At 37.1% G+C, this 24,912-nt stretch overlaps 1 pseudogene; it reads right to left on the bottom strand.

The window, feature by feature from the left end:
* Positions 1–8,379: 8,379 nt before the first annotated feature.
* LOC145053200 (polyubiquitin-like) overlaps positions 8,380–24,912 on the bottom strand; it is a 274,535-nt pseudogene continuing 258,002 nt past the window's right edge.

The raw sequence follows: 24,912 nt of genomic DNA, 5'->3' as shown, positions 1-24,912 counted from the left end.
CTTGCCTTATTTCTGATAACCGCACCAGATTCATCTAGCTTGTTCTTAAAAACCCATCTTGTACCAACAATAGTATGGCCTTGTGGAATGGGAACAAGTTGCCACACTTTGTTTCTTTCAAATTCTTCCAGTTCTTCTTGCATTGCAGAAATCCAATCTGGTTCCAATAATGCTTCTTTGATAGATCGAGGCTCGACTGCGGACATAAATGCTGCATAGTGACAATGATCAGATAAATCTTTGGCGGATCGAGTTTGGATACCTGTGGATGGGTTGCCAATAATTTGGCCTGGTGGGTGATCCTTTGTCCATACATGCAGACGAGGCATCAGATGATCAGCAACTGCGGTTGAAGGAATGTTTTCAATATCAGAGGTTGCTTCAGATTGGGAAGGAAGTTCCCCCTGGATTTGTGAACAGCCTGCTGAATTATCTTGACTTGTTGGAGCGAGAGAGGCATTTTCTTTGATAGGTTCCTCTTGGATTGTTGAAGGGAGTCTATCTAGAACCTGAGAAGGTTCCCCCTGGACTGCGGATGGGAGAGTGACAATTCTTGGATCGGTTCTAGTGTCAATATTTTCTATGAGTTCATCAACCGAATCCGAAGATACGTTTGATGATAATATTTCTCTGCAAGCAGGAATTTAAACAACATCAAGTACTAGAACCTCGATGGTTGTGGCTAGATCTGGAGTAGAGTTTTCCCCCTCAACCGAAGAGGTGGAAGTATTGATAGATACTACTTCGGATGAAGATGGTCCAGAAATATCATTGTGTTGTTGTTGAGCTGCGGGAGACACAAGAACTTCGGATAGTTTTGCCGTTTCAAAAGGATCGAAAAGATCATCATAATTGACTTCAACTAGATTTAAAGGACCGTAAGAGGCAAGAATGTCACATTCCATGATTGTGGTGGTTTCAGTGGATGGAGGGGCATCGCGGATGTGAGAATCATTGAATTTCACATCGAAGCTTTCAATGATCAGCCTTGTAAGCCTGATGAGCACTCGATAAGCAACCTTGTTAGTGGAATAACCAAGGAAGATGCCTTCATCAGACTTTGGTGCAAACTTGTTAAGTTGGTCTCTGTTGTTGATCACGAAGCATCTACACCCAAAAATATGAAAGAAACGAACATTTGGCTTGCGGTTGTTAAGGCCCATATATGGTGTCTTGTTGAGGCGTTTGCACACAATGGTTTGGTTTTGGACAAAGCATGTGGTTGCTACAGCTTCAGCCCAGAAGTAGAGAGGAAGGTGGGCGAAGTTAAGCATGGATCTGGTTGCTTCTACTAGTGTGCGGTTTCTTCTTTCTACGATACCATTTTGTTGCGGTGTGTAGGGTGCTGAAAAGTTGTGAGGAATACCCTTGGACACTAAGAAACTATTGAGAAGATGATTAGTGAACTCGGTTCCATTATCACTGCGGATGCATCTTACTGGAAGCTTGATCTGAAGTTCTATTTCTTTGATGAAGTTTATGAGAATCTGCGGTGTTTCGGATTTGAGTCTGAGGAAGAAGACCCATGTGAAGCGAGTGAAGTCATCAACAATAACCAGTATGTATTTATTGTGGTGGAGACTGGCTACAGTTGAAGGACCGCAGAGATCAATGTGCAATAATTTCAGTGGTTCATAAATAGACGAGTCCATTATCAGAGGTGACTTGCTTTGACTTGTTTTCCACATTCACAAGCTGGACAGAGAGTATCGTTGCTGAATTTGAGAATAGTGGGACCTCGGACTAGTTCTCCAGTGACCAGATTGTTGATGTATCTGAAGTTGAGATGAGCTAGCTTGTGATGCCATAGCCAACTGACTTCGGATACTGCATTAGAGAGAAAGCACAGTTGCGGTTTACCAATGATGACAGAGACATCCATAGGATACATTGTGCCTTCGGATTGTGACTTGATTAAGCAAGTGCTTCTGTCACTTGTCATTATGTAACAGAATTGATCATCAAACTCCACCCGATGGCCTGCTTTACATAGTTGGCCAACACTGATGAGATTGTGTTTAAGGCTTTCTACATAAGCAACCTTCTGAATGGAAAAGTTCCCCATGGTGAGAACACCATAGCCTCGTATGATGCCATTCACATTGTTTCCAAAAGTGACATTTCCACCATTGCATATAGGCCTGAAATCCCGAAGGTACTCTAACCTTCCGGTCATGTGCAAGGAGCAGGCACTGTCGATCAGCCATTCTTCTTCTTGATCCTCCTTGCACAAAGCCTACAAAAACTAAGTGGTTAATTTGGGCACCCAAGTGAGTTTGGAGCCCGGCGTCACATACGATGTGTTAATTGATGCATGATGCGAGGTGGCAGGGACAGATTTTAAGTCAACTTTCAAGCCTAGTCCTGGGTGTTTGTTCTTTGGAGTTTTGTGAGATTGTGAATAATCATGAGTGTTTTTGGAGAGATTAGAAGTGACCCTGAAATCCTGGGTGTTTGAAGTTCTTTGGAATTTTTTACATTGACATTGACACGAGAACTTTTTGTCATTTTCCCTGACATTTGACTTGGTCTGAGATTCTGAAGAAAAAATATGCTTTTGTCCATTCCGAGGATTGTGAGATTTGACCCTTTTGTTTGTGTGTTTTGAAAAGGTGTTTTGTACAGGTCTTGCAGGTGTGAAGACACGTGCAGACCTTTTGTGATGTGATTTCTTAAACACTTAAGATGACCTTTTGAGTGCCGAAGTTGGCAAAATTCCTTTCCACTTTTGAGATTTTGAAACTGACACTGGAAAGGTTGGAGTAGGTAGGATACCCTTCCATTTTGGATCATTGAGAGAATAGATTTGAAAACCATTATATCGAAAAGACTTATCCTTAGGTTTGGATATTTTTTGAGCATTGTCAGAAACAATGAACTCCTTCCTTTTTGTTTTCTTGGAAACAGTTTTCTTGAAATGATAATTTGAGAAAACAAATTTTTCAGGACTTTTTGACTTAGGACATTTCTCAAATTTCTTACGTTTTGAGCAAATTTTCCGTTGCTTGCCACGAGAACGAAATTCTTCTTTAAAAGCTCTTTTTGCTTCGGTCTTAGGAGAACCGCAGTCAGTGACATTTAATTGCGATTTCCTTAAATCTTTTGAGGGTTTCGAAAAATAGTGGCTCGATTCATCCGAACTTGAGAAGTCAGGACTTTGAGAACATTGACCAAATTCAAAATTTTCAATTGGTAATTCATGATTAATTGGTTCAATAGTCATAGAGTTCTTAACTTCGGTCAGCGGTGTAGTGCTTTGGACAACCGCAGAGTAAGTCTTGGTGGATACTTCTATGGGACATTTGATATTAGGCAATGGGACAGATTGCAGTACGTGACTGCGGTCAGAAAAAATGTGGTCAGACTGTAAGGATGGGAAGTCTAAAGAGACTTCAGGATTAATAACAATTTCCTCATCAGCTACGGATGATGTCTGAGAATCTGTTTTAACAACATGAGTAGAAAATTCAGGGATAATTTCTTCTATAACATAATTATTACCAGATCATGAAGTTTTCCAAAGTGGGCTTGGATATCCTCAGGAAATGTTTTGTCATTGACCGGAAACAAGAAGTTACGGTCTGGTGGGACATAGGGACGTTCCAGTGTAAATCGAGGTGAGGAGTCCTTTGCGGTTGGGTAACCATTGGACCAACCCTAGTTAAAGGTGTTATCAACATTCCCATTATTAACAAGATTCTCAATGGCCTCAGTTTCATTAAACAACATTTCAATTAAAAGATTTAAATGTACAATTTCATTATGTGCTAGATCTCTCTAATTTAAGGCTATTTCTAATTGGGTTTCACTTAGCATTCTAGCATCTTTTTCTAGCATTAAATCCTTCTCTAACATTGCCATTTTGAGTCTCTTATTGTCCAAATGTCCTCTAACATGGAACATCTCCTGTGAAGCGATGTTCTTCTCATCTAGGGCTTTATTGTAGTCTGTAAGGACGGTAACACAAGTGTCATTGAGTGTGTCTATGAAAGGTTGACAATCACGTATGTTGTAATTTAAAGTTTGAATCATAAGTTTTACCTGTTCCACAATGCTGAGAGTTCCATCTTTAGCCATATAACTATGGTTCTTCTTTAGATTGGTTGAGCCATCTTCATCAGCAGTTGCTACCATACAAATCTTGCCTTTCCCTTTGCTGAGATCATCTTCATCTTCATCTCATGATGACCACACTTGATGACTCCTCTTCACTTGAGCAACGTAGGCCTTTCCCTTTTCTTTATCTTCCAGTTCTTGAGCCATTCTGAGATAGAAGGCTCTATCTTTCACTACGTTTGCTTTGCAATCCTTGGCAAAATGGTTTTCCTTGTTGCACTTGTGACATATGATGATGTCACTCTTGTCTTTTATAGAGGTACCAGAGTCAGTTGATTGGGACTGCGGTGGTAGTTCTTTGGACTGAGTTTGCTGAGATTGCGGTGGAGGGAGCGGGTTCTTGGTGGAACGGAAGTGATTGTTTTGAAAGTTGAGGTTGAAAGGTGGTCAATTGAATTGTTGATTTTTGCGAAATGAAGGTGGTAAGCGATTGAATTTCTGACTGATAAGAACAATGACATTCTGAAACTCTTCTTCGTCGTCATATTCTGAGTCAGCTTCATATGACTGCGGTAGAGAGTCATATGAGGTGGGATAGGTTTGAGTGTGAGGTAGTTAAGCTACTAATGCAAGTGGACCTCCGAAGTCTGAACAATCCTTGAGTACAGTAGACTCTTGAGCTTGCAATTCTCCATAAAGCTTATAGAGAGATAATGAGTGAACCTTCCTGTCACCTTATACAATCATTTTGGCTGTTGTCCAGTGTCTTCCTAAGCCATTAAGAAACTGCAGATTTGTTTCATGATTGCTGCGGATGGTACCCGCATTGGACAGATTTGTGACAATCAAGTTGAACCTTTTAAATGAGTCTTCCAAACTTTCACTGGAGTGGGCTTTGAAGTTATTGAATTCATTGAGTGCTGTAGTGAGATTTTTGTCTTGAGCCTGCTCTGAACCTTCGTACAAGTTTTTTAGAACATCCCAAATCTCCTTTGCCGATTTGCAATTTATGATGATGTAGAAGTTGTCAAGTGCAACTCCACAAGAGATTTCATAAAAGGCAATAGCATCATTTTCCATCTTGTCTAGATCATCTTTTGTGGGACGATTCAAAGCTGGTTGACCTCCTCCTAGCCTTGCTGTGGCTCCATCAGTTTGGACTGGGGTAAGGACTGGAACGTGGGGTCCTTCTTCTATGGATCTCCAGACATCTCTACCACGTCGTCTGAGATATCTTTCCATCCTTTGAGACCAATGATGATACTCGTTTGCAACCAATATTAGGGTTCGATTGGAACCAACAACACTGTTGGAAACATTTAGTGATAACGATTGTGCCATTTTGAAATTTTTTTGTTTAGAAATGAGCTTCAGTGGTATAGAGGGCTCTTTGAAAAATCAGAGTTCCGATTTTCAAAAAGCAACCACTATGGCTCTGATACCAATTGTTGAGAGAAAAACTTTGAGACACACTTGAACAAAACGGTTAGAACAAGTATATAGAGGAATAGTTAATCTCGAAGGATCTATTAGCTCAACAATAATTTTAATAGTTAGAAGTTAGCGAGTTAGATGCGGAAAGTAAAGTAATTTAAATGACAATAATTGTTATATCAACTATACACATAAGTTGATTCATAACTTGGAATGCATTCAAACCAATGTTAGTAAGTGAGATCAAACTTAGTGATTAAGTCACGAAGACTTGCTCCGAAGAGTGATTGTAATCTGCTATGCGATAGTATTAAATATGGCTAAGTGAGAAAGAGATAGAAAGGATAAATCTGGAGAAGATATATTAGAAAGTGAAGATCGTACTGATACAAAGAGCATGGTCTCTATTTATAGAGACACAAGAGTTACAATACAAAAGGTTTTCTATGAGTAGCCATGCAAGGTCTACTGGACAATAGAAATAAAAGAGATAAGACAATACAGACTGATTACAAAAACAAGACTGCGGATTCTTGGACTTTGGTTGCGGATGACTGAAGTAGAAACTCCTGACTGCGGTAGGGAGAAGTTCAAGAGGGTCACTTTTAATGACTCAACATGCTCTATAATCTAGTCTAATAATCTGATTTTTATAATTTAACCAATTTATGTTCAATTTAATCAGTAATATGTATTGACTATTGAATTTAATCAGTTTTGTATATTAGTGTGTATTTAATCAGTTTATATTCTATTTGTTTATTGTACACAGCGAAGAGGTCATCTAGCTTGGAAGTATGGTAAAGAACATGTAGAACAGGGTGGGAAAAAGGCTTACACATATATAAAATGTAAGTTTTATAGTAAAATCATTAAGGTATAAGTAAAGAGAATGAAGGAACATCTTGTCTGTACACATAAGGATGTACAGCCTTATCCTAATGTGCCTGATATACTGAAAGAAGAAAATTCTACAATTTTGAAAGCATTTTAGGATGCTAAGTTATCCACTTAAACGACCTTTTTGACGAAAACATGGAAAGTGGGGCATATTATAGCTATATGGGTATTATAGGACCGATGGATAGATTTATGGGGAGTATAGTAGCTGGTGAAGAAGGATCTGTTGAAAAAATTACCCTGGTAAGTGCTAAAGAGCACCAAAAACAAGTTTGCGTGGATATTAGGAGGTTTTTGTTACAAAAATGGAATCCCTTTTAATGTAGTCACTAGTCCATCATTTACTGGTATGCTACATTTGTTTGGAAACTTTGGATAAGGATTAAAACCCCCTTTCGGCGCATGAGCTGAGAACTTGGACCCTTCAAGAACAAGTAAGACCACCACCACAATGGTAGATGACATAAAAAGCAACTTAGAAGACAACATGGGTTTCATTGTTATCAGATGGTTGGTCAGACATGAGAAACCGAAGTCTGATCAAACTTTTGGTCAACAATCAATATGGAACTATTTTTTTGAGAATTGTTGATGCATCAAATTATATATAAAATGCTCAAAAAAATCGATTTGCTTGATGAAGTTGTTAAAGAGATCGGGGAATATATCGTCGTTCAAGTAGTGACAGATAATGCTAGTGCATACAAAGTTATTGGAGCTTTGTTAATGGATAAGAGAAAAAAATTGAATCTCTATCGATCTCAAAAGGAAGGATTGAAGGAAAGATATCACTAATTTTTGAGGATTTATTTCTTTTGTCCGGATCAATGTCGATTACAACTTGGTTTCTTTTATTGAACTTGTTTTCTTTTCTCCAATCGAATTTATGTTGATAAAAACTGCCTGGATATATTTCTTTTGTCTGGATTAATGTCGATTTCTCTTGATCCCTTTATTTTTTTTACTTAAGTTATCTTCAAGCACATGTATGTATGTGAAGTCTAGAATTAGCATATCATAGAACGAGGAATTTATGTATGTGAAGTCTAAAGCATATTAAAAGTTAGGTTAATGTTCATCTTGTACTTGAAACATGAAAAATCTTCAATCAGCCTTCCCCAAGTTATGGCAAGTGTTAATTATTGATTTTATTTTGTCAAGTTCAGTAATTTGATGTATACAATCGATAGCTTTTGTTTGACAAATATTTAATCAACCTTCCCCAAGTTATAGCTTTTGTTTGGGATTCCATTTGAGAAACTTGATTGTTGTTTTTGCAGATTTTTAGTAGCATAAGACAAAGTTGTTGATTGTTGAACATTCAGGGGAATATCCTGTCCAATAATCATATTTGTGGACTATTCTTTGGGACTTCAATCTAACTTCTTAATAATTGTTTTTTATAAACATAAATTTATATAGGATTGGTACAATCTCACTAGAGAAATAGTGTTCAATGCTAGTGTGTTTCATTTTCAAACTATCAACTATATTTTTAAAATTTTAAATACTTGTAAGCTTCTATGACAATTTTAAACAGCTACAAGCCTAAATTAAACATATTGTTCTACACATCAAGACCTAAAAATTGCCACTATAGTGATAAAGTTTCAAAGCAACAAGAGTTAAAAATACATATGTTAAGCCTCTTCCGAAGTTCTAATGAATCTAAAGATGCTCAATACTATCTACATTTTATATACAAAATTTATCGATCAACTACTTAAGCATTTGGAACTCACAGGAAGCTCTTCAACTCTTAAATAACTGTATTAGCAAAGAGATAAAATCTAGCCTTCTTTTGGGAATGTTTTTGTTTGGTCTTTTTGGCATTATATAAACCAAAATCACTCCGATATAATTCAAAAAATAACTCTCTAAATTGTTTAATGACATTAAAGAAAGACCAAGAACTGTATTAAAATAGAAACACCATAGTCTATAGAACTTCAGTTACTTGCGAACACACAATGAATAGTGTTATTGTTTTCAGAAAATACCACCTCTAAGACGAAGGACAAGGTGCAAAGTTGATTCTTTTTGAATGTTGTAATCAGCCAAAGTTCTCCCATCTTCAAGCTGCTTCCCAACAAATATAAGCCTCTGTTGATCAGGCGGAATCCCCTCCTTATCCTGAATCTTTGCCTTCACATTATCAATGGTGTCCGAGCTCTCTACCTCTAAAGTGGTCGTCTTCCCTATCAATGTCTTCACAAAAATCTGCATCCCTCCTCTCAACCTCAGAACCAGATGCAAAGTGGATTCCTTTTGGATGTTATAATCAGCTAAAGTTCTACCATCTTCCAACTGCTTACCAACGAAGATCAGACGCTGTTGATCCGGTGGAATCCCTTCTTTTTCATGTATCTTAGCCTTCACATTGTCGATCGTATCAGAGCTTTCAACCTCCAGTGTGACTGTTTTTCCAGTTAATGTCTTGACGAAGATCTGCATTCCACCACGGAGGCGGAGGACAAGATGAAGGGTAGATTCCTTCTTGATATTGTAGTCTGTTAGGGTTCTACCGTCTTCCAACTATTTTCCGGCGAATATGAGTCTCTGCTGATCAGGAGGGATACCTTCTTTATCATGGATCTTGGCTTTGACGTTGTCGATTGTATCAGAACTCTCGAATGTTTGTCACATCTATTGTGGGCATTCATATTTACGTTTTGTGTTATTAGCCCACCGCCTCACACCGACTCCATTCGATGCTTGTGGGTTCTTTAGATAAGCACTCCACCTCCTACAGTTTCCTTCACCCCATATCCCCAAATCTGCCACCATTTTCCACTCTCGATGTCTACTCCATCTTCTCCACTACCCGCCTTCTTTGCTGGTTCCCTTAACCCGATCCGTTTCCCTTATCTACCTCCATCCGTCCCTTATATCACTGATCGTTAAGCGATACGATGGTCACTTCCTCCGGATCCTTCCCCACCGCCTCTTTACTTTTGATCAGGTAAGAATATCTTGAAAATTTGTACTTTTTCGCTTTCAGCCGTCAGTTTTTGATGAAATTGGATTCTTAATCACTTCTCAACTTTCGATTTTAGGGTTCGATTTTGTTTTTTGTTATCTAATGGGACTTGGAATGGGGTATGCGGTGAATAAGTCGACTGGTCGTGATGATTCAACATGAAGCAGACAACTATGCCTAAATTGGAGACGTCCCGTCAATCGACTGTCGTCTTTTTGTCGTTCTTCAGGCCAGGTATGTTTCTTCTTCGTCTTTGTTTTTCTATATTAAGAGAGAAAAGAAAGGAAATGAGAGGAAATGAGAGGAAAGCAAGAGAGAATGGTGCTCCCGAGTTTCATTAAAGGAAGGAAGTGAAAGGAAATGGAAGGAAAGCTTTCCCTCCTACCTTTCCTCCCGATTTGGGAGGACTTGAAAAGAAAGAACAAAATGTTTAACTTTCCTTCCATTTCTCTCCAACTCGGGAGCACAAATGACAATTTCTTTTTCCTTTCTTTTATCTTCTTTTCTCTCCTTAGTTTCTTTTCTCTTCTCTTCTTTTCTTTGCTACAACTCGGGAGCGGGGTATAAATTTTTGTTCTTTGTTTTCTTTCTAGGGCTTACTTTTGGTATACGCATCGAAATAGAGTTTTATTTTTTATTTTTTGCTTCCGAATTTCAATTTGCTTGCTCTGATTTTGGTTGGTGGTGGTTAGTTTTGATCATCGTCTCCCACCTCCACCGTCGCCTACCTCCGCTAGGATTGTGTTTACTGTAATGGCCAATGATTTCGGCTGAGTTACCGCCTTCTCCACTTATTCATTTGTCGGTGAATTAATCAGCCATTTGGATGCAAGAACAAAGGCAGGGGCCTATAGCAACTACAACAACCAATTTATAGCAAATCCGAGGTTAATATTCATGATTGATTCATCTTTTTCCTAATTTTTTTTACTTCTGTTACCAATTTGGATTTTAACATTACCATTTGACAGCCATGAACTGACAACACCATTGGCTGCAGTCGTTGGGTTGCTGGACATTCTTATATTTAATGAATGTCTAATAAATGAACAATACGCAACAATTAGTCAAATTCATACACGTTCAACAACTCTCCTTCGTCTCCTGAACATTATTTTAGACAGCTGTACAGTGCAAAAAGCATGTTGTGGAAACTGTCATAGATCTCTCTGGTAAACATAAAATCATGCCTGTAATTACATCTAACTTAATGTTAGGTCGACCCAATGGTTTGTGATCTGTTTGTTGCGTCAGATAATATGCCAAAAGTAGTTCTATGTGGGTTTTTAGTTTTATCTGGGTTTCCGCAGACTATGAGGTTGGTGAACCGGACACCCTGCTCTAACTTATCCGCGTGTATTGTATGCATTCCTTTCAACCGTTTTATTTTTTTTTCTATCAAAATTATTAATCCAAATTAATCTTCATAATGTCTTTCGCCTCTACAGAAAAATTGATCAGAATGCATTCACTGGTACCTTACCTCCATCCCTTGGAACAAAGCGTCTACCTTTAACAATATAGCAACCTTTCAGTTTTGACTGATCAATAGAGAGGCTTTCAGTAAAGAAATCAGGAATCATGGGTTTTGTGATCTGCATTTCGTTGAAATGAAAAAACTGCACATCAACTACACTTACGGTGGTAACCAATTGGAGGTAATTCCATTGTTTACATTTAAAGTGTTTGGTATGATTGAATGGAATCATCCATTCCATCGGAATGAAAAAACATGTTTGTTTCGCTAATATGATGGAATAGGATATTCATTATGGTGTCCATTCAATTCCATCTAGGGGTGAAAACGAGTCGAGCCGAGCCCGAGCCTGGTCAGGCTCGGCTCGGGCTCGTTTAAGTTATGCGAGACTCGAGCTCGAGCTCGGCTCGATTCGAGCTTCTTGTAATGAGATCGGCTCGAGCTTGTAAATAATTATACAAGCTCGATTTGGGCTCGGGCTCGGCTCGTTTTTTGTCTGACGTGCCTAAATAAGCTTCAGCTCGGCTCGAGCTCGTTTACTAATACCCTAAATCTCTAATCACTAAATATGTTTTTATTTTAATATATTAAAATAATAATAAATTATTTTATATAAAGGCTCTTTTAGGCTCGCGATCCTAATCGCGTTTAGTGACATAGGCTCGAGCTCGAGCTCGTTTAATAAACAAGCTTAATATTAAGCTCGAGCTCGACTCGGGCTCGTTTAAAATCGGTTTCGAGTCGAGCTTTTATTGATCCGATCCCGAGTGGTTCACGAGTAGCTTGGCTCGTTTGCACCCCTAATTCCGTCCAACTAAACACCTTTTTTAATCATGAACCAGGTGGAGGTTAAGGATCTTCAAGAACGAATATTACCTCGGGAAAAACAGAAAATGTGAAAAAATATGTACATATTTTTTATTTCACTTTAGACTAAACTTGGTAAAAAATTAAGTTATATGTACATGGGTAAAAATAGATGTTTTGGTAAATTTTTAATAATTTAAAATATTTCTTACGAAATGGCAAAAACAGAAAATGTGAAACAATATTTACATATTTTTTGTTTAACTTCAGACTAAAAAAATTAAGTTATATGTATATGGGTAAAAATAGATGTTTTGGTAAATTTTTATAATTTAAAATATTTCTTACAAAATGGCACCTAATTTTGAAAATTCTTACAAAACGGAAGCCAATTTTGATATTTCCTACAAGGAGCTCTTTTAATTTTTTGTAACAAATTTTATGCTTTTTGACATTTCATTTCATTTTGTTTTTTTTTTGTTTTTTTTTACAGATTATGGATTATATCATAACTATTCAAAACTTTCTATTAGAGCATAGTAGTTTTGATCCGTTTCCATGTCTTTATGTTTGATTTCCTTCATCAATGATTTATTTGTGCCACATTTAGATAGTAGAGCAATCAACAAAATCAACATATATGTAACAGAATTTGCGACCAAAAGAACATTATATACTTATAAAACAGCATAAGAGTTGTACAAAAAGGAGTGAGCAACTGTATTTGAAGATTATGATTTTTGAACTTGCAAATCAACATAATCCTGTTGAGATGTTCAATAGAATAGTTACAGTACAAAATGGGGGTAGTGTTGCTATCAAAGTCATCAATGATGCTGATCAAATGTTTGACCTTGAAGGTAGAGAATTGAATACAAAACCCTTGGTTATAGATGGATGTGAAGGAGGCTTCTACATACCATTGTTATTCAGGTAAAACATGAATTTTTCCATTTTTTTTTTAATTTTTAATATTGAAGTTGTTATCCTGGAGTTGTATCATTTCTAAATACTGCATTTTTTTTTGTTTTTGATGTTAAGGAAAATATGAATAATTTGTATGCATGACAGTTTTTATTTTTATACATTATTTGCCTTCTTTTTGCAGTTATTTCAGATGAAGGTTTGAGTTGCAACTATTTCGGCAAGCAACAAGTATTTTTAAGTAAACTGATGAAATTAGAAATGAACCATCGTAGCAAAAAAAATAACAATGCACTGTAACAACCCGATATTTCAAGTCAAAGTAATGACCTAAAGTCAAGTATTGTAACCTATTTCGAGATGATAATAAAAATAGTGACAAAATGAAATGTTCAAAAATCTCAATGTGAATGTACTAAGTGGTAGATATCGTAACAATGTTTTCAAAAATATAAAGAACACTAAAATCCGAGTTATAACGAAAAAGTTATGGCAAATCGAAGATCCGCAACACAGACGATAAATCACTATTAAGCATAAAACATTAAATGTCAATAAAATACTTTTTAGTCCTAAGTATCTAAATGAAACTCGTAGATATCATTAAACCGTAAATATATATAAAAAGAACGTCCATATATGACTTCGTATGAGAAAGTTATGATTTTTCTAAGTTTCAGTTATAGCAGTAGACAACTAAAAACCCGAAATAGAGATTGAACGACTTATAGCCAATACCATCTAAACGAGAATCGAAGACCTCGACAATAGTAGTAAAACAGTAAAAAGACAGACAAAAATGGACATCGAAGACCTGAGCTTGTGATTGATGTGTGCCAGAGCCGGGCTACCAGACATCAAGTCTTTGGAAGAGATAAGATCGAGCTCACGACGTGAGAAACTCCATGTTCACGACGTGAACCCTGAAAATACATCCTATAAATAGAAGTTGAGGGTTCCGAGTTTGGCTGCTCATTTCTATCCTCTCTCCTACATTTTCTCTGTGTTTAACCTCTCGAAGCTGCCCCAACACCCCGTTTTCATATCAAAACTTTGACGGAAGTTCAAAGCCCTGAGAAGTTCCCGAGAAACTTGCTTCTTTCCAGTCGAAGTGCTGCCCGAGTTAAACATCATTTTCATCAAATCATCACTTCTACAAAATGAGTTCACACCACCACATTTTTCATACTTTTTATAGTTTTAAGGGAGGGGGGGGGGGATACAAGTCTAACACAAATATTTTGTGTTACAAATGATTTCAAATAGTGTTAAAATGACATCAAGTCATCACAAACATTTCTAAACTTTTAAATTCTTTAAATGGTTATACCAACTTATATTTTTCCCCAAAATTCATATTTATATAATTGTATATGTATATAAATATAAAGGTGATTTCATTCAGTTTCAATACTCTTTGTAACTTGCTGAGCAAGGGGTTCATTCATGAATAATTAGTATCAATACAGAAAATACATATAAATTATAATAGTTATAATTTATGATTCAAGAACACTAATACACGAGTCAAGTATACGCTAGTACATTGTTTTACAATAACAAGGGTTGAATTGAAAACCACACAGGTGTGAACAATTTGCAAATACATTTCAAGAATACTAAACAAGAAACTTACTAACAATCATTTATTTCAGAATGATTGAGTTTTCATCGTTATTATACACGTAACATCTATATACTTTTTCTAGGAGTTAATATGTTCAAGTTGTTAGTACATTTAAACAACATAGTTAAAGTCCTGATATTATAACCAGAATCTACATCATAAGGATCGAAACAAATGTGTATAGATTTATAAGGGATTGACAATCCCGCACCTAAACTGTTAGTTACAGTTAGACCGGCAGGTCTGGGGTGACAATTGTTATCAACATTTCCGACGCCTCCAAAGCGTCGTTTCAGGCAATCTAGTCATAGTATGGTTATAATAAACTCATGAAAAAGATATTAAACAATACGGTTAGTGTATAATTAACTAAACTTGAGTACATTTCAAAATACTAATTTTACAAAGATACAATTTACAGTATTACATTACAGTTTACCATAACAGCTGGTGGAACCAGACACAATTACTTTTACATGTTTTACAAAGGAAATTCAAATACATAATACTAGTTTACAAACAGAACGGTTTTATGGGATTAAAACTACTTTTAATATATAAAAAGAAAATATAGGATTTTCTGGAACAATTTTACATATTTAATGAACAGAAAACAAGCTTTCAAACATAAATACTTATGCACTCACTCAACTTTATGTTGATACTCCTTTTCAAATTACTTGTATTCTCAGGGAATCAGTAGACAGGTACTCCCCAAGCTTTTGAGAAGACGGAGCCATTTTGAGTCACGTCTTCTATATTTTGTATCAACTTTATTGGTGTCAATATACTATGATTGAACACATGTATAAACTTTTACTTATTAATGCAGTGGTTGTTTGTACTTTGATTTCTATAAATGCATGTGTTGTGATACTACAAATGAAGTCATCCTCCCCGGATGTTTCCGCCGTCTGGTTTGGGGGTGTGACAGATTAGTATCAGAGCATTGTTTATAGTGAACTAAGTATATCAATTCATAAAGATATATAGACTATAAATACGTTGGGGCTAATAGCTCCGACTACAAGTATACTTTAAAAATTTAAGTATTTTTACAAGAAAGTATACTAACACTTATACACACATGAACATTATCACATTCAGAACAACTCAGAAGTATTTGGATGTTGGACATTACAGTCAAACCTGGGCAGTTATGTAATCATACCTGAGATTAATATAGCCTAATCAACTATATTTGTTTGAGATACGACCAACATGTGCTTAGGAGTGATGGTAGTGTTGCAGCAAGTCTAAAACTTACCATCAACATATACAGAAGAACTCTAGAACAGAACATTAAATTTAAAATACTATAGGAGTATTTTAGTCACTATATACTAAGAACAAACTACATGAAAACAAAGGACCCTTGCTGATAGTTTTATAAGTACTAAGTGTATGAACTATGGTTATATATGATGAAGGTGGTATAGACTCAGAATGAGTGGTCTAAGCTTTATTTCCTTTTCCTTTTTTGGATGTGGAATTAGAGTAGGATCGCTTATTCGAAGGTCTGTTCAACCCGATTTGTATATAATTAGTATACACTATGTCTTTATAGAAGGACTTAATAAGAGTTATACTGTACAGAGTTCATTATCTGTTAATTGTAAGTTTCCTTTTGTAGAAACTTTTATTTGCTTATTACCGTTACTAATTATATTAGATAATTCTTATATGCCTATTCTCTCTTAGATAACAATGGCTGGATTCCATCCTCCTAGAGATCCATACTTTCCTAATCAAAGGAATGTTGGTTGAATCGGCGCCGAACCAAAAGATGAGCCTGTAATTCCCCTAGGCTATGATTTTGCTGAGGACTTTCTTGAAGACGACAATTCCGGATCACAAGCTTATAATACACCTCCAGTTGCTCAGAACCCTAAACCTCGTCAGAACTTTCAAGGCCCGACGCCTCTGTGGGCCATAAACCTAGACAGGTGGAGTCACGAACAAGGTCAAAATTCCCCTATGACATCCCCAATTTCACGACCAGAAAAGACCGATTTGTTTATGCTTTGTTTTATAAATCACAGTAATCGTTTAAAGAAAACGGTTGCAGAATTTGTTCCCAAAACAAGATATGATAATAACACATCTAAACATTTCTCAAAGAGAATGTATTTTCATTTAATAATAAAACCTCAGGATGTCATGTTCCGATACAGACACATAAGCATAAACTTATCATACATTCATTTACACTAATGATTTACATCTCTTTTAATCTCTAAGTGAAATGGGTCTTCGCATCGATACCTGTGATACAAAGAAAACTGAATGGGTCATGCTTGGGAGTCTGGTGAGCATATAGGGTTTTCAACCCACAATAATACATTTATTATATTCAATCATCAAACAATCAACCCAAACACCCATCCCCATATCTCAGTTATGTCTTAAGGGTTTACCCTAAGAATCAACTATCCTTCATCCATTCATTCCTAAGGATTTATCTAAGGGATTGGCACGAAGTCCATTGCTGCCAAAGTTTATCTATCAGGTACTAAATCCATATTTATCAGGTGCTAACTCCATAGTCACCAAGGTTTGCTCAACAGTAGGCGCTAACTCCATAGTCACCAAGGTTTATACAATAGGCGCTAACTCCATAGTCACCAAGGTTTATCAAATAGGCTCTAACTCCATAGTCACCGAGGTTTATACAATAGGCGCTAACTCCATAGTCACCAAGGTTTATACAATAGGCGCTAACTCCATAGTCACCAAGGTTTATCTATATAGTACTAAATCCATAGCTACCAAGGTTCATCTATACGATACTAAATCCATTGCTACTAAGGTTCTTTGTTAGGCACTAAGACAATAGCTGCCAGGGTTCTTTGTTAGGCACTAAGACAATAGCTGCCAGGGTTCTTTATTAGGCACTAAGACAATAGCTGTCAAGGTTCTTTGTTGGGCACTAAGACAATAGCTGCCAAGGTTCTTTATTAGGCACTAAGACAATAGCTGCCAAGGTTCTTTGTTAGGCACTAAGAAAATAGCTGCCAAGGTTCACTCATACCATCTTTCATCACACACCAACTATATCATCTACCCATGTTCTACCCAACATATTTGTAGATATAAATACATATACAGTTTAACTCATTTAAAAACTATATAAAACATGCATACCACACTCATCTCAAATAAACAACAATATATAAACACATAGCACGTATTTCATAGCAAATACTTCATATTTATGTGTTAGAAGAAAGTAACTATACACTCACACAAAAACATATACTTAATACATTCAAACAATACTTGTATTAAAATTGTGTTTGTGAAAGGGACTATACACTCACTTGATAAGACGATGATCGGACAACACCTCGTCTATTAAAATAATCTTTTCCGACGAAACCGGGATGTTTTCTCCAAAACCGGGCTTTATGCGGGCAGAGTCTCGGCTTGGAAACTTTACTTCTCGGGATCCTAGGGGCTTCGGGACTTGCTTTGGGTGTCGGGAATGATACCGGGGCTTCGGGATATTTCTTGCATGTAAAACGGGGTAAAAACGAGTGAGAGAGAAGAGTTTGAACAAAAGAAATCGGCAGCCATCGACATCTATTTATAGGGTGCTGAAACCTCGATTACGCTGGGTGTAAATCTAGGTACGCTGGGCGTACTCAGTATGTTGGGCGTACTAAGCCTTACGCTGGGCGTACGCGACGTCATTGCATGCGTATGTACTCGAGTGACGTTATTGCATGCGTAGCTGAGGCGGTTCCGGGTATGCTGGGCGTACTCGATTAAGCAGACTTCAAACTTGTGTAACTTTCGCATACGAGCTACGTTTTTGACGCTCTTTATATCCACACGTAGGTGAGACTATACTCTACAACTTTCATTTAGTCTCTTTCGATTTTTTTTTGTATTATTTTTAGTAGGTCGGGGCAGGATAACTCCGTTATAAATTCATAACTTCTTCCTCCGACGTCCGTTTTCGTCTATATTTTTACCATTGGAATACTATCAACAAGATATTTTATTGTCGTTTAGATTGTTTCGACTAGAAATCACTCGATCTCGAATTCGAGTTTCGGGCTGCATACCGCTAAGCTGAAACTTCGGAAAATCATAACTTCTTCATACGAAGTCAGATTTGGGCGTTCTTTTTATGCACGCTCTCGGTTTAACGAACTCTATAACTTTCATTTAGATCACTAAGGCTAAAAATCACTTTTTCGTAAATTCACTTTTTACGTCACACAGTGTTGTGTCGGTTCTGTCGCGAAACTTCGACAAGTCATAACTTCTTCGTTATAATTCGGATTTCGGCGTTCTTTATATGCACGGAAACCTTGTGACATATACTAAAACTTGGTTGTGATTATTCATTCTAAAAAATCTTCTATCAAAAATTCATTTTTGACGCTTATTGTCTCTAAATTGACTAGCCCGGATCTATGGGAGTTACAATTATCTCCTCCTTAGGATGATTACGTCCCAGAATCATCAACGGAAATAGGACTTGTATAATGATTCCATATGTTATCTTTTCATCCTAGGTAATAATCGTAACTTCTATGTTTCTTCGACTGAGTATCTAACTCTTGGACTTCTTAACCGCAGGCGATGCTCAATCTTGCACCTGCTCTTTTTGTACTATGTTGAACTTTCAATCATAACCTTCAAGTTACAAAATAAGTCCTTATTGTGGACTCCTTATTCTTCTTAGGAGAAATACTTTCCTTTATCTATTGTAACAGATCGATGGGTCATGTTCTAATGACTTCTCATCGTATGAAGCAACGTTTAGACTCAAGTTTCTTAGAGTCAAATCCCAGAATGGAATATATCTTCCCTCATATTTTAATGTGATATAATCACATTTTAGCATGTAGCATTTCTAGCTACAAGCTTCTTTAACAACGAGCACGATACAATTGATCGCTTTGATTTCAATCTTCCGGCTTAAGTCAGATGTTACATCAAACTTGGTTCTTCGAACCATGTAACAAACTCATCGTAGTCGGACTCAATTTGACATGACCACTAGGGTCGGAATAACAATAATCTCCTTAGTCATTACCAAAAAAATGGTAATGACATAATAGAATAAAAACGAGTCCAATCACTAGCTTCTTGGTAACCTTATGACTTTCCATGATCCAAGCGTGAGTTCTGTGCTTCCAGTAGTATAGATCTCTACTACTATTCACACCTACTCATACTCGTCCCAAGTATTTTCTCGCAGTCCCCAAGTCCTAAATTCACAAAAAAATTTAACACATACGAATGTGCCCAATTAATCATAAAAATTTTCCTAGACTCTACTAGGACTTCTTCCATGCGCATCTTCACTCATAAATTCTACTTCAACTCGGTTGGTGATGGAAATTCCAGATGATGGGACAACTTCAAGAATTACACCAATCATTCCATCATCCTTCCAATCGAAGGTGTACTTCAGACGTACCGTACTCCTCTAAACGTTCCGTTATTTCATCAGACATACTCGAAAGGCAGTATACCACTCTTACGATATCTTCTGATAGGTGTCATTCACTATCATAAGGCTTTCATTTCCTCCATTTACTCAATTCTCTACGAGTCTTCACCATAACGTTTTGTACACCCAAGAAGACGCTTGGCGAGAATTTAAGATAAGAAAGCTTTATTTACGATAGACATATGAATCTCCTTATCACTCCGAAACGTTTACATGCTAGTTCTAATGTCGTCGCCATACACTTAGAATCCTAGACACATAAGGTTTCCAGACTCGGTTGGCAACAACCCATATATCCGAACAAATAATATCATATATGGAAAATATATAACATTTAGCACATAAAAGCATTTTAGGCAACTTTCCTAAAATATACTAGTGGTCGTGTCTTAAAATATGGTAGACACTCATCTCGCAATCATCGCCTAGCATTTTGAGTTTAAGTCTAGAAATCCTACAAATTCCTAGTTCGATTAAACTAATGCTCTGATACCAACTGGGACATCCCCAATTTCACGGCCAGAAAAGACTGATTTGTTTATGCTTTGTTTTATAAATCAGAGTAATCGTTTAAAGAAAACAGTTGCAGAATTTTTCCCAAAACAAGATATGATAATAAGTTATCAAAACATTTCTCAAAGAGAATGTATTTTCATTTAATAAAAAAACCTCGGGATGTCATGTTCCGATACAAACACATAAGCATAAACATATCATACATTCATTTACACTAGTGATTTACATCTCTTTTAATCTCTAAGTGAAATGGGTCTTCGCATCGATACCTGTGATACAAAGAAAACTGAATGGGTCAGGCTTGGGAGTCTGGTGAGCATATAGGGTTTTCAACCCACAATAATACATTTATTATATTCAATCATTAAACAATCAACCCAAACACCCATCCCCATATCTCCTTTATTTCTTAAGGGTTTACCCTAAGAATCAACTATCCTTCATCCATTCATTCCTAAGGATTTATCTAAGGGATTGGCACGAAGTCCATTGCTGCTAAAGTTTATCTATCAGGTACTAAATCCATATTTATCAGGTGCTAACTCCATAGTCACCAAGGTTTACTCAACAGTAGACGCTAACTCCATAGTCACCAAGGTTTATACAATAGGCGCTAACTCCATAGTCACCAAGGTTTATCAAATAGGCGCTAACTCCATAGTCACCAAGGTTTATACAATAGGCGCTTACTCCATAGTCACCAAGGTTTATACAATAGGCGCTAACTCCATAGTCACCAAGGTTTATACAATAGGCGCTAACTCCATAGTTACCAAGGTTTATACAATAGGCACTAACTCCATAGTCACCAAGGTTTATACAATAGACGCTAACTCCATAGTCACCAAGGTTTATCTATACGGTACTAAATCCATAGCTACCAAGGTTCATCTATACGGTACTAAATCCATAGCTACCAAGGTTCTTTGTTAGGCACTAAGACAATAGTTGCCAGGGTTCTTTGTTAGGAACTAAGACAATGTTCTTTATTAGGCACTAAGATAATAGCTGCCAGGGTTCTTTAATAGGCACTAAGACAATAGCTGCCAAGGTTCTTTATTAGGAACTAAGAAAATTGCTTCCAAGGTTCTTTGTTAGGCACTAAGACAATAGCTGCCAAGGTTCACTCATACCATCTTTCGTCACATACCAACTATATCATCTACCCATGTTCTATCCAACATATTTGTAGATATAAATAATAATACAGTTTAAATCATTTAAAAACTTTATAAAACATCCATACCACACTCATCTCAAATAAACAACAATACATAAACACATAGCACATATTTCATAGCAAATACTTCATATTTATGTGTTACAAGAAAGTAACTATACATTCACACAAAACATATACTTAATACATTCAAACAATACTTGTATTAAAATCGTTTTTGTGAAAGGGACTATACAGTCACTTGATAAGATGATTATCAGACAACACCTCGTCTATTAAAATAATCTTTTCCGACGAAACCGGGATGTTTTCTCCAAAACCGGGCTTTACGCGGACAGAGTCTCGGCTTGGAAACTTTACTTCTCGGGATCCTCAGGGCTTCAGGACTTGCTTCGGGTGTCGGGAATGATACCGGGGCTTTGGGATATTTCTTGCACGTAAAACGGGGTAAAAACGAGTGAGAGAGAAGAGTTTGAACAAAAGAAATCGGCAGCCATCGACATCTATTTGTAGGGTGCTGAAACCTCGATTATGCTGGGCGTACTAAGACTTACACTGGGTGTACGCGATGTCATTGCATGCGTATGTACTCGAGTGTCATCATTGCATGCGTAGTTGAGGCGGTTCTGGGTACGCTGGGCGTACTCTGTCACACCCCAAAACCGGAACGACGGAAACGTTCTGGGCTGGATGACGTCATGTCAAGTATCACAACACATGCATTATAGTAATCAAAGTACAACAAAACATTGCATTAATAGTAATAATTTTACATGGTTACATTACAACAATTCAAAGTATACAAACAAATATAATAAGTACAGTAAGGTACTAAGCCGTCTTTATCAACAGCTCCTGGGATATACCTGTCTAATGCTGACCTGAGAATACAAGTTATTTGAAAAGCGAGTATCAGCATTTTTACAAATGCTGGTGAGTTCATAAGTATTTAGTGACATTTATCCAAATAACTTTATAAAGTAGTAGTTTAAGTGTTTACTGTGTATTAGAGTTCTTTCCAGAAAATCCTATATTTTCTTTAGTAAAGCAGCCTTCTACCAAGATTGGTCAGTGTTATGTGGTAAAAAGTCATTTTCCCTAATTTGCTATCATTATCAAAATACTGAATTTGATTATTGAGGAAAGCAAACGACATCAGGGAATAACATATGCCTCAGCAGTGAGGACTGCTGACTAAGGCAAGGAATCATAGACTCCAGGAGAGTATCGAACAAACGACACGCCTGGTTCAGTCTAACAAATAGAGACTCAGACCCCAGAAGGTACCAAATGAAAGGTACAGCTGGTAAGGTCTAAAACAGTGAAAAACAGACCCCAGACAGTATCAAATGAAAGATAAGTCTTGTAAGGTCAAAACAGTGTGACTCTGAAAATGAATTACCAGCATACAGTGTAAATTGCCGGTGAAATACCGTTACCTTAAGGCCAATGAATTATAAGGTAACCCGGGATACTCGTAACCATACTAACTAGAGTACCAGACGCCCTATAAGCGTCTAAAATATGACATTTGTCACCCGTTGGCTTGGTAGGCCGGGACTGTAGCTAGCAGTCTGGATGCGGGGGTGTCAATCCCGTATAGATGTATACACACAATGTCCGCTCTCCCTACAGGAGACTCTGGTTACCATCTAGATGATGGAGAAGGCCGTGTCCTGAAGATGCATCCCAAATAGTGGGTAGATACTTCCAAATAGTGGGTAGTGTGTAAGTGCTGAACTAGAGGTAGAGACTTCCAAATAGTGGGTAGTGTGTTTCTAATGTAAGTGTAGACTAGAGGTAAAGACTCTTAACTGAACTGACTAGAGAATTCATGTATGTCCATACTCATATACATAATATATAACTAATAAATCAAACGACCTTCGGACGGCCATCCGATCCCACCAGACCACATCTCAACGAAGAAAAGGAAATAGGGCGGATGAGCCTTCCTAAGTCTTTCAATCATTACTTATATGTACCTATATAAGCACATACGTACATCTAACTATGACAGTGTGTATCAAGTAGAAGTGATTCTTGTGAAGTAGGAGCGTCTAACAAGTGAAGTAGGAGCGGTCGCAAGTGAAGTAGGAGTGTCGAACAAGTATAAGCGTATCACGAAGTAGAGACGACAATAAGTGAAGTAAAAGCGTCTAACAAGTGTAAGCGACTACAAGTATAAGCGATATAGAGACAATAACCGGTATAAGCGTATCACGAAGGGAATGCGTTGTCAAGTAGGAGTTCTAAATAAGTAAAAGCGAAACAGCAGTAACTAACAAGTAAATGTATACGACGTGAAAGAGAACCTTGATGAAAACCTTGTAAAAACCTTTATACTCAGGGAAAATCACATTTGGTATTCTTTGATAAAATAAGTTTGAAAGGTTTTTACAAGGTATTTTACGGCCGCAAACTCTTATTCTTTGAGTTTATTGAAGTTTCAAGCCCCTAATACCTTGCTAGTAATTTATAATGAAGTGTGAGGCCATTTGGGGGAATTAAAACTATCATTTGGGCATGGGTTTGGGAGTTTACGGCCTTGACACATGTCTGGGCCGTAAACTCCTTTTAATCCTCCAAATCCTTATGTTTAAATGATCTAAACCCAAGAGGATAAGCCCCTAATTTATGTATGAAGTCCAAGGGTGGTTTGGGAGTGTTTTTGGGGCTTTTTGCAAGGTTTAGAGGTGTTTACGGCCTTGGCATATGCCTGGGCCGTAAACTCCATTTTACACCCTAAATCCTTGTGATTTAATGTTTAAACACTCCTAGGCTAATCCCTTAATTTATTTCCAATCCTTTAGGGACATTTTGGGGTTATTTTGGCCTTATTTAAGGTGTTTACGGCCTAAGGAGGAGCTTAGGCCGTAAACTCCTCTTTCACAACTTCCAAGTCCAATTTCTAAGCTATAAACACGAATCATAATGTTTAGAATAAGCTAGGGTAAGTGGACTTACGATTTGGAAGCGTTTGGTTGCGGATTTGGGTCGAAAATGAGTCTGGAGAGAGAGGGTAAAAAGTACCCAAATGGAGTTTACTCCCCTTTATATATGGGTGGGAGTTGGAGCTCAGTGGGATTCTACCCGATACTGCCGTTAAACGGGGCTTTTGGTCGCACCTGATTTAGTGGTCGTAATATTAAAACTAACTTTTCCAAATAAATGGAAATGTGTGTTATGTGTTTTTATTTCCTTTTATCACGACTTAACGACATATTAAATATAAACCAATGAAATTTTTATTTAATTGACGACCTCTAATTAACGGAACTTTTATAAACTGGAATATTTCGGTAACGGTAACGGGGAAATGTAACGGAACAACTTGGGTTGTCACATCATCCCCCCGTTAGAGGGAATTTCGTCCCGAAATTCAAGTCTAGGCAAGGAAGTAGGTATGAATGGCCAAGTAGAGGTAAGAGAGTACTTCTTATACGGTTGTCCTCGCATTCCCAAGTGACTCTCTAGTCTGTGTTTGTCATTCCAACAGACCACGTACGGAATGCGGATTCCGTTTCGTGTAACTAGTGGG

The sequence above is a fragment of the Lactuca serriola genome, chromosome 5, assembly GCF_051521515.1.
Source record: "Lactuca serriola cultivar US96UC23 chromosome 5, Lser_US96UC23_V15, whole genome shotgun sequence".
Taxonomy (NCBI): Eukaryota; Viridiplantae; Streptophyta; class Magnoliopsida; order Asterales; family Asteraceae; genus Lactuca; species Lactuca serriola.
Note: the sequence above shows the minus strand (reverse complement) of the source record. Positions and strands in the feature narration are given on the sequence as shown.